A 12,030-nucleotide genomic window follows, 5' to 3' on the forward strand; every position below is an offset into this window, starting at 1 on the left:
GAAAGAAAATTGTTACTTCCTATAAGGACTCTCATGCCTATTTGTGAGTGGTCATTAGTTCATTAGTAGAATGCAAAATTAGTTTTTTAACAATATTTCCCCTCCCTCCTTTTGATGCATGGTTAAGAACCATGTATCAATGCTAGGAGACATCTTTAAAGGGAAAAAAAATACAGTAGAAAAGCATCTGCAGTTTGGATAAAGTAGGGCAGCATCACCGGGTCATTAGAAACCAGTATGGTCCTATCATTTACATACAGCAGTAGGAAACAGGTGAGAAAAGAATGCAAACAATAGGTTGATTAGAAAACCTTTGTGGGCAGGACCTGTAGAAGATAAAGGACCATTTAATGCATATTGGATGTGCTTTCTTGTTCCTAGAGGTGACAAAGAAAACACAGAAACACGTGCTAAATCAAGTCACATAGCTGCCCCACCGACTCCATCAAAACGAAAAACAGAGTTAAAGTTAGAAAAGATAGAAATATTTAGCTGAGTCAAGCAGTCTGAAACAAAAAAGAAAAAGAGCTGGACAGAATCCTGCTTCAAGTCAATAAAGTCAGTCAAAAAGTCAGTCAAAATGCTTTTAAGTCAGTGAAAAATGCCTAGCAGTTCAAAATCAAAAAATAAAATCAGTCAATGGCCAGCTGTTTCCCCATGTCTGGGGTGGAGATCTCCACAAAGAAAAAATTATAATCCATGAATGGCACTAGCCTGCTAGAGCCAAAAGAATTTACTATTGTGGTCTTTGGAAATTCCTGGATTTCCTGTACCTGATTTGTGATCCAAAACGCACCCCTTTTGGAACGAAATCCACCTTATCATTTGAAAAACCCTTATGACAGTTTTCTGCCAAGAACCTAATAGTGACACAGTCACTTTGACAATTCCCTGGTTTGGGAGAAACACACAAATATAAAATCATAACTACAACTCATTGCCAAATGTGGAAACAAAAAACGAATCTTGAGTCAGGATGAAAACAGGAATGCTTAAATGTGCATTTTGCTGAATCAATCACAGAAAATCAACATGGGCTGTTAGACCCATGTGACATTAGTTTTACCGCATAAGGTCAATTATTTATACCCCTAAGAACTTGGAAAATTTACCACCCCCCTTGTCTCTACAGGCAGAATGGCTGAGTTGCATGTTATCAGAAGAACATTTCACAACTGGCATTTTCTTTTTTTTCCTAAAAATTAAATGTGTAAAATATCTGTGTCTACATGTAAATAGGTTTGATGGCTGTTTCAAAATGTGACAGGAATGAAAAATATATGTTCTAGGAGCATTATGGAGCACTTTAGATTTGATCAATGAGCCTTCTGCTCCTGAAATCAGACTAGGATCTTTATGTAAATACTGGTTTATCACTCTCATCAGTGGTGTACTTGTGAATATGCTGCTCACTGCTCTGACCTTTCTACTCTACATTCTATGTCTGAAACCCTGGAGACTGCACAGTGAGGCTCCCAGGTGGTGCGTGTGGCCAGGATTCTTCTGGATCATGTTCCTGTTGTTGGTTAAACTCAGGCGTGGAACACCCTCCTGATATGTGCCCATAACCTCCACATCTGTAGCACTTCACTTTGTTTTGGCCTGTGGTATTTTTGTAGTCCCCTTGATATTCATAGTGTGGTCTCAGGGTCCTTCTTCCTCTGGTGCCTCGTCCTCTATTGTTGCTTTGATGGGACTGCCACCTCTGTCCGGGGTTCTGTGGTGCACCCTGCTTGTAGAACATTAACTGAGCAGTTTGGAGATGTTTCTTTTGTTTACAGTCCACATCTACCTTGTTTCTTTCAGCATGCAAGACGTGTGTCCAAACAGTTGCTACAGGAGCGCTTTCCCAGCCCACACATGTAGTCATGACCCGGGTCTTCAGACCAGGGTGGAGACCATTTACCAAACCAGTCTTTAGCAGGTCGGAGTATGCGTCATTGTCGGGGTCGATGCCAGAGTTAACTGCAAAAACAGCTTCCATGCGGACACGGTAGTCTGCAGCTGACTTCTCTTCCTTTTGTTTAGTGTTGTCGATCTCAGGCCAACAGACTCTCAGGGGGAAAGCCATTCGCACTGCGTCATACAAGGTGTTCATCATAGCACCAAACTGAGTTGATCTCACTGATGATGCTGTGGACCAGGTGACAGGTTGAATGTTGGCCCATCGGAGCTTGAAACACTTCTGACACACAGCTTCCACTTCCTGTAAAGTTGGATTATACATGGACAACAATTGCTTCATTGATGTAACCCATTTCTCACCACCAGTTTTCTGAGGAGTTCTTCTGCAATTTCTCTTAGTTCATCCGGCTGCCATGGCCGGTATACAAACACTTCCAGATCCCAGTGGGCGTGTTCTTGCTCTCCTGTTGGTTGAGGCTGGGGATTTGGAAATGTCAACATAGGCAGTAGCTGTGCATCCCTTTCTTGTCCTTGGCTCCTGAGCCAGTAGTCGGAAGATGCTGTAACTGGAGATAAAAATTTCTTGGGAAGAAAACAGTTAGTTTGGGTGTTCTTCCCATTTTGTCTTTGTTCAGTCACTGTTGTGTGGGTTGGGGGAAAAATTGACAGGTCAGTACAGGTACAGTGCTTGTTCCCTCCCCTGTATTTCAGCCTTTTCCTGGGTCTGTTGCACAGAGGGGCAGTACTTGCATGTGGATGAGTGGTTTCTGGTGTTACCAGGATGGGTGGCTTAGAGACAACATATGGTGGCGGTAAATTCTGATCTGGCCTTTTGTGTTTAGCTTTCTTCTCCTCATTTAAAACTGCATTCCTTATCTGTTTTACCATTAACCCTGCCACTGATTTTGCTTCTCTCAAATGTGCTTCTTTTTCCCCATTTCTCAAAGGCTTGCCAATCAATCTTTTTCTATCCTATTTTCTTTGCTTTCTCTGTCAACATAATTCTACATCTCCCTAAACAATCTGTACTCAGTGTGCCTAGGATAGGAAAAATGCCTTCAGTTAAATCATGCCAAAAAGAACATCAACAACCACACTTTTCCGCCATTTTTCTACCATTATTTTAGCTGCACCTGAAAGAGTGTCAGGCAAAGAATTTAGTTTTTTCCCCGATTTGTTCCCCATGACTCAGACTCACTGAACAGATTTGCTTTTACTTCCAATGGGTTTTATCATTCACACAATCACTCTGATCTTCCCATATTGTAATATGGTCAGATCTTGTTAAACACACACTAACTCTGGAGAACTCTTTCAGCCGTATGGCACTTGCATGATGGTGCACTCGTTTTTGTTTACATTTGTGTATGCTAGACACTGAAATGAGTTTATCAGAGTTTTCTATATTTATCATCTCATACACACCCAGATATTTTCCTTCCTTAGTGGAAAATAATGTTCGAAACAAACACTTATCACATCACAAACTCTTTAAAACTCTAAATGGGAAACATCTGGAATGTTTTTCTACGATGTGTTATTTATAGTATAACGAAACAACGGCAATTATGATCATGCAAACACACGGCTATGGGCCAGAGTTTGACCCAGGCTGCTGCAGCAAGGATAGAATTCTTTTTTTTCCTCTGTTTTTATTTTTTTTTTTCCCAAAATCACTCAGGATTTTGGAAAATAGGCTGTTCCTTAAATCCCTCGAAATGCCACCATTAGATGGCGTTACCTGCTAGTCTATATAAACTCCTAGGTAGTTTATCACTAGAGATGCTACCATAATGGGATTATGCACTTATAACTCCTGGCCTGTTGATTTTTCACTGTTTTTTCTCTTGTCTCTGTCAAGACAAGGGAAAACAAATGGCAGAGTATTAGCATACACTCAAAAGCTTCTTCCTCGGCTGACAAAAGAATGCAAATGTACAGTATGTGGCATAAGAGTTGTGTCCCTACCTCTTGATTAGTCTATGTTAAAACTCTCACCTACATGCCAGCAGACGTTTATTGTAAGTCAGACAACCCTTTGATTAGGAATAAAAATCCTGTGACCAATGCTAATTTCTGACAAGTTAATTACAGTGAAATCCTAAAAATCAGCAACTTATAATGTATTTCTCACAACGCTCTAACCGCTCTAAACACCTCAGCAAACCGGCCTGCTTTGGACAAATTGTTTTTAGAATTCTTATTGGATGGTTAGTCAGGCCTGACGACCTTCGCATTCAGTCGGCACTTCACTCGGACCGTCTGAGCCGCTTGCGTATCTTTAACAAATTGTCCTCCAGAAGTAATCCGAAATGGACCAGTTTTGGATGTTCAGTCATGTGTGAACTGCTCCCAACTTGGCAGAAGTGGAGTGGATGTTCATCAGTGTTCATGAACCGACTCACTGTTTTAACCACACCCTCGACCTTGTTTTGGTGTATGGTATTGAAATTGAACATTTAGTGGTGTTCCCACAGAATTCCTCTTTGTCCGACCACTGTTTGATAACTTTTGAGTTTGTATTGCTGAACTACATGCCATTGGGCAAAAATTTCTATACAAGATGTCTGTCTGATAGTGCTGTAGCTAAATTTAAGGATTCCATCAGCTCTAAATTCATTATCAGTCCCTCCCAAATCGATCATCTTGTTGATAGTGCTGCAGGCTCGCTGCGAATGACACTCTACTCTGTAGCCCCTCTAAAAAAGAAAATAATAAAACAAAGACGGTTAGCTCCATGGTATAATACTGAAACTCGCAAATTAAAGCAAATATCGCGGAAACTTGAGAGGAATTGGCATTCCACCAAAGTGGAAAATTCTCGTTTAATTTGGCAAGATAGTCTTAAAACTTATAGGAAGGCCCTCCGTAATGCCAGAGCATTAGGAAAATAGGAACAACCCCAGGTTTCTTTTCAGTACTGTAGCCAGGCTGACAGAGTCACAGCTCTATTGAGCCAAGTATTCCCATAGCTCTCAGTAGTTACGACTTCTTGAGCTTCTTTAATGATAAAATTCTAACTATTAGAAACAAAATTCACCAAGACCTGGCACCAACTTATCTCTAAACTCTGGAACCTTAGAAACAGCTGTAGAACCAGATATATGTTTAGACTGTTTTGCTTCCCTCAATCTTTACCAAATAACTTCAATAATTTCTTCATCTAAACCATCAACCTGCCTTTTAGACCCCATCCCGACTAGGTTGCTTAAAGATGTTTTACCCTTAGTCAGCACTTCTATACTAGATATGATCAATCTATCTTTATCAACATGCTATGTACCACAGTACTTTAAAGTAGCTGTAATTAAACCTCTTCTGAAAAAGCCCAAACTTGATCCGGATGTTTTAGCCAACTATAGACCTATATCTAACCTTCCATTTCTCTCTAAGGTTCTGGAGAAAGCAGTTGCTAAACAGCTGTGTGACTTTCTACAGAGCAATAGTTTATTTGAGGATTTTCAGTCAGGATTTAGAGCTCATCATAGCACGAGACAGCACTGGTGAAAAAACGACCTCCTTATTGCATCAGACAAAGGACTTGTCTCTGTACTGGTTTTATTAGATCTTAGTGCTGCATTTGATACCATTGACCATCAGATCCTATTGCAGAGACTGGAACATTTCATTGGCATTAAAGGAACCGCTCTAAGCTGGTTTAAGTCCTATTTATCAGATCAATTTCAGTTTGTACATGTTAACGATGAGTCCTCCATGCATGCCAAAGTTAGTCATGGAGTTCCTCAAGGATCTGTCCTCGGACCAATCCTCTTCACTTTATATATGCTTCCTTTAGGTAATATTATCAGGAAATATTCCATAAGCTTTCATTGTTATGCAGATGATACTCAGTTATATCTATCGATCAAGCCAGATGAAACTCATCAGTTAGCTAAACTTCAAATGTGCCTTCAGGATGTTAAAACCTGGATGACCTGTAATTTTCTCATGTTAAACTCAGATAAAACTGAAGTTATTGCTCTGGGGCCTAAGCACCTCCGTGACGCATTATCTAAAGATATAGTTTCCCTGGATGGCATCGCCTTGGCCTCCAGCACCACTGTGAGGAATCTTGGAGTTATCTTTGATCAGGACATGTTGTTTAAGTCTCACATTAAGCAAATTTCAAGGACCGCCTTTTTTCACCTACGTAATATTGCGAAAATAAGGAACATCCTGTCTAAAAATGATGCAGAAAAACTAGTCCATGCATTTGTTACTTCTAGGCTGGATTATTGCAATTCCTTATTATCAGGCTGCTCGAAAAAGTCCTCTTCAGCTGATCCAGAATGCTGCAGCACGTGTTCTGACAGGAACCAGGAAAAGAGATCACATTTCTCCTGTCTTCTCTGCATTGGCTTCCATTAAAATCCAGAATAGAATTTAAAATCATCCTTCTTACCTACAAAGCTCTTAATGGTCAGGCACCATCTTATCTTAAAGAGCTCATAGTACCTTACTACCCCACCAGAGCACTGCGCTCCCAGAATGCAGGGTTACTTGTGGTTCCTAGAGTCTCCAAAAGTAGACTAGCAGCCAGAGCGTTCAGCTATCAAGTTCCTCTCCTGTGGAACCACGTTCCAGTTTGGGTTCAGGAGGCAGACACCATCTCCACATTTAAGAGTAGGCTTAAGACTTTAAGGGATTTCCTATGATGCACTGAGCTCCTCTCTCCTCTACTTTCTCTCCCTCTGTATGCAACCTCATCCCATTATTGCATGTTACTAACTCGACTTCTCCCCTTTCCGGTAGTCTTGTGCTTTCTCGTCCCTCTCCTCTCTCCTCCTATCACTTCCTGCAGGTGTTTCTGGCTCTGGAGTTGTGGAGCTGTGGTTGCGGGTCACCTGCTGCCCCTGTGATCCTGCCTGACACCCTCTGCTACAATTATTGTTACTAGTCCTATTGTTATTATTGTTATTATAATCATTAACATTACGATTATTATCATTAACACTACTATACATATCTATACCATTTTTCATTTAGTCATTTAGTCTATAGCAACATCACCTTTACTGTCTGTATCCCTGTGTGTGTATATTGTGTAGGCTGCCTCCCTCCCCTCTCTCTCCTTCCATCCCTCTCTTTTTCTCTCTGTTCCTCTCTTGCCCTCTCTCTCTCTCTCTCTTTCTCTCTCCTTCACCCCCAACCGGTCGAGGCAGATGGCCGCCCACCCTGAGCCATGGTTCTGCTCGAGGTTTCTGCCTCTTAAAAGGAAGTTTTTCCTTGCCTCTGTCGCCTAGTGCTTGCTCTTGGTGGGAATTGTTGGGCTTCTGTAAATAACATCATAGAGTACGGGCTAGACCTGCTCTTTTATGAAAAGCGCTGTGAGATAACTGTTGTTGTGATTTGGCGCTATATAAATAAAATTGAATTGAATTGAATCATAGAGTGCATATTAAGAAAAACATAATTACATGCAATCATGTTCACACACAGTTAAAGATTGGAGATGATGGAAAATAATTGATGAACTTTAAAATTCAGAATATCTCCAGTGCTGAAAACTGTATAATTTTATAATGAATCATGCAAGGCTTATTATGAGTATTAATATTAAATGATTCAGTCCTGTTGGTCCTCAGAGTTTACTTATCCAATTTAAAAAAAAAGACAATATAAATGCTCCATATTTGTATAGCCTTGCTAGTCTTTGCAATGACTCAAAGTGCTTTTACAGTACATCGCATTCACACACTGGTGGAACAGCCACCAGAGGCAATTTGGGGTTCAGTATCTTGCCCAAGGACACTTCAACATGCAGTCAGGAGGAGCTGGGGATTGAACTGCCAATATTTTGATTAACAGGCATCCCACTCTATCCTGAGCCACAGCCACCCGACATACTTAGACAAATTAAAAAAATAATAATGAAAGCAAGAATTAAGAGTTGGCTCTTTTCTGATATTCATGACCAACCATTTATACTAAATATTCTTACTAAATGTGTTTAATGGTTTAGATGATTAGAAAACTAAATCTGTTTTTCAGCCACACTGGATGTTCCAAAAACTCACCAATCTGTTTTTAGGTGCTAAATATGGACTTTAAAGTGGAACCATCCTGTTTGCACCTAACATGCCACATCTACAGAGCTTATGTGGACTCATAAAGACTCAATGCCAGCAGAAGTTGTCATGTATTTGACCTCTAATCTGGTTTGAGATATTGAGTTAATGCTCAGCAGACTTTGTCCAAAAGGATCTGTCATTACAGCAACTATTCCAGGCTGATGGCCCAGAAGGTTGTGAGTTCAAGGTGCACTGCTGTCATTGCAGAAACATCCTCTTGTCCTGCACCCACAGTATAGATAAATAATTCCCCTAAGGGGCGCAGCAAGGGTACTTGATGTTTTTTTACTTTATTTTCAGATTCTCTGATTACAATCACACAGTAAGTACAAAAAACAAGCAGAAAAAGGCAATCAACCAAGGAGCTTAATAAAAACTGACAAAAAGGTAAACAAAAAAACCAAACAAAAACCAAACAAAGGGAGGACTACCAGAGTATCAGAGTGCAAAATCAAAGTTTGTCCAGATTAGAGGCATAGTATAGCAGCAAACACACAAAGCAGACATATAAGTCTCATCAAGCAACATCAAAAAAGGTTTCCACACCTTCAAGATGTACTTTTGTGAGTCCCCTCTGTTAAAACGAATCTGTTCCATCTTAGCCATCGAAAGCATTTCATTAAGTCACTTCCTGACATAGGGACAGTGGAGACTTCCAGTCCAGCAATATTAATTTTTTAGCTGAAACCATACCTGTTCTAATAATCTGCTTTTGATGGGAAGGAAGGGCCCTTGTATTGTCAGAGCAACCAAAAATAGCCTATTTACAATCCGGCTGAGTATTCACTCCCCATAGTTTGGAGAGACAGTCAAAAATGTCTCTCCAGAATTCACTTAATACTGGACAGTACCAGAAGTGTGATAGAGACCCTTCTGCTATACCACACCTATCACACAGAGAAGAAACAGATTAAAATATTTTGTGAAGCTTGGGTTTGGAGTAGTGCAGTCTGTGTAAGACTTTAAATTGAATTAGTCTGGATCTAGAACTAATGGAGCAGCTCTGTATAACAGACAACATTCCTCCCACAGTTCATCCGTAACCGGAACACCCAGTCCAGCGGCCCAAGCCTCCCGGAGACGGTCGGTTCCTGCTGGTATTGTAAAAGCAGTGACAAAGCGGGAGATCAAATGCTTATAGTCAGGCTTTGAGAAAGGTAAATCATAAAAGATGTGACTCTTTGGTTTGATTGTGAAAATGTGTCCATTTTATTGACTGAAATGACGACAGCATTTTAGCAGCTAAGAGGAGTTTTTTCACCAGCACTCTGGTAGCTTATTTCTGGAAAGATTTTATGTTGAGAAAGAACTGGGCAGTAACGCATTACTTAGAGATGTGTTACAGTAATGTGATTACTGTGATAGTAACAAATAGGGAGAGGGATAACAATTTGAAATTCCGTAAAATATTATAGTTACTACTTTTATTCCCAGTAAAGCTCTGTTAATTAGACACTTTGGGAGTTGTCTTGTTCGCTGTGGCGGCTGTGGCTCAGGAAGTAGAACAGGTTGGCCATTAATTGGAAGGTCGGCGGTTCAATCCCTGCTCCCCCAGGCTGCATGTTGAAGTGTCCTTGGGCAAGATACTGAACCCGAGTTGCCCCTGGCGGCTGTTCCATAAGTGTGTTTCTGTTTGAGCACCGTGTGTGAATGGTGAATGCAGATGTAGTCTAAAAGCGCTTTGAGTGGTCGAAAAGACTAGAAAGGTGCTATACAATACGGAGCATTTACATTTACAAGAGTTTGATGGACAGATGATCAGTTTAGTCTCTCGGTTTTCAGTGGAGAGATGGGACATGTTAGCCTAGCGTAGGCTCTGCTAAAAGAGGAAAAACGTGACTCCTGGTCGTCTATAGAAAAGTTAAGAAAAGATAAGTTTTTGATTGACATGTGATCCCATTGTAGCGAAGAAAAAAAACTGACATTAACAAGTGCAGAGAAACAAAGATTGGGACATAAAATCAAGGATCTGAGAGATTACCACTTAAATTTGTTTTTCCACAGAGGGTTTTAGTGACATTCAGTACACTCTAAATGCTATTTCCACTGCCGATTTAAAAAGTTAATGTGTTCTGGTTGCAGTTGAGATTTTATTGTTAGATGGTTCTACTGAAGAGGCCTTTCTAACCCAACCAGAGCAGTGAGTGTCTGGGTGTTTGTGTGTGTGTGTGTGTGTGTTGCACGTTGGTGTGCTGGCAACTGCTGGTGATGGAGAGTTTTTTCATGGTTTTGAGTGGCATCCTAAACCAATTGGTTGCTGAGCAAACTTTCACTTTTGCCATTTCTCCAATTCCTCTGTTTCCTGTTGCTGGTTTCAGTAAACAAAATACTGTATAATCAAAACTCCCTGGCTCTGTGTGTGTATCTGTATGTGAAAGTGAGAGAGATATTGGATGTTGTTTTTTGCTTTTGGCTGGTCATTGCTGAGTAAAACTGACATGGGTTCTGCTTTCTGTTTTGTACTCTTTAAGTTAAGTGGCAAAACATAATTGTCATCTTTCCACAAGCTCCAAGTCAGTCGAAGTGAAGAGCCTCTAAACTCGTGAGTGTGTGATGTCTTCATTTATGATGCAATATGACACCTTTGCACATTTCAATGTCAGATTTTGTTGTTGCTGAAGTGTAGAAGACTAGAAGTAGGGATGTTGTGAACCAGGGAGCATCAACAGGAAGATGGGAGGAAATTTGAGGATTTAATTGACCAGAATAGATGTCTTCACAAGTCCACATAACGTTTAAGTTGAAATAACATACGGATTAGCTATTCTGTTGCAATCAGCAATAAGGAAATAACAGAAAACCTGATGTATTTTACCAGCTTTCATGGCAATGAGGATGGAATATATGCATCACGGCCAGAATACTGTTTGTGTGTTTTTCCCTTAAAGGTCCAGTGTGTAAGATTTAGTGGCATCTAGTGGTGAGAGTTGTGAATTGCAACCATCTGTCCAGTCTGCCACTGCCCCCTAACCTTTCAAAGAGCGTAGAACAGCTACGGTGGCTGACACAGCACAAAAGGTGTCACTTCTGAGACAGCAGAGAGTGGCCAGTCAAGAAATTAGGTTTCTTTAGGTACAGGTGCTGGTCATATAATTAGAATATCATCAAAAAGTTGATTTATTTCAGTAATTCCATTCAAAAAGTGAAAGTTGTATAATGTATACATTCATTACACACAGTGATATATTTCAAGTGTTCATTCCTTTTAATTTTGATGATTATAACTGACAACTAATGAAAACCCCAAAATCAGTATCTCAGAAAATTTGAATATTGTGAAAAGGTTCTATTTTGAAGACACCTGGTGCCACACTCTAACCAGCTAATTAACTCAAAACACCTGCAAAGGCCTTTAAATGGTCTCTCAGTCTAGTTCTGTAGGCTACAAAATCATGGGGAAGACTGCTGACTTGACAGCTGTCCAAAAGACGACCATTGACACCTTGCACAAGGAGGGAAAGACACAAAAGGTCATTGCTAAAGAGGCTGGCTGTTTACAGAGCTCTGTGTCCAAGCACATTAATAGAGAGGTGAAGGGAAGGAAAAGATGTGGTAAAAAAAAGTGTGCAAGCAATAGGGATAACCGCACCCTGGAGAGGATTGTGAAACAAAACCCATTCAAAATGTGGGGGAGATTCACAAAGAGTGGACTGCAGCTGGAGTCAGTGCTTCAAGAACCACCACGCAAGACATGGGTTTCAGCTGTCGCATTCCTTGTGTCAAGCCACTCTTGAACAAGACACAGCGTCAGAAGCTTCTCGCCTGGGCTAAAGACAAAAAGGACTGGACTGCTGCTGAGTGGTCCAAAGTTATGTTCTCTGATGAAAATAAATTTTGCATTTCCTTTGGAAATCAAGGTCCCAGAGTCTGGAGGGAGAGAGGAGAGGCACAGAGTCCATGTTGCTTGAATTACAGTGCAAAGTTTCCTCAGTCAGTGATGGTTTGGGGTGCCGTGTCATCTGCTGGTGTTGGTCCACTGTGTTTTCTGAGGTCCAAGGTCAACGTAGCCGTCTACCAGGAAGTTTTAGAGCACTTCATGCTTCCTGCTGCTGAC

The 12,030-nt window shown here is 40.7% G+C and overlaps 1 protein-coding gene and 1 pseudogene across 1 annotated transcript in view; both read left to right on the forward strand.

Annotated features, from left to right (window-relative positions):
* Positions 1-12,030, forward strand: part of si:dkey-247m21.3 (5-hydroxytryptamine receptor 4) — a 74,524-nt gene that overhangs the window by 11,888 nt on the left and 50,606 nt on the right. The gene's annotated exons all lie outside the window — the stretch shown is intronic.
* LOC123982244 lies at positions 5,686-7,859 on the forward strand (annotated as a pseudogene).

This window comes from Micropterus dolomieu, linkage group LG13 (genome assembly GCF_021292245.1).
Source record: "Micropterus dolomieu isolate WLL.071019.BEF.003 ecotype Adirondacks linkage group LG13, ASM2129224v1, whole genome shotgun sequence".
NCBI lineage: Eukaryota > Metazoa > Chordata > Actinopteri > Centrarchiformes > Centrarchidae > Micropterus > Micropterus dolomieu.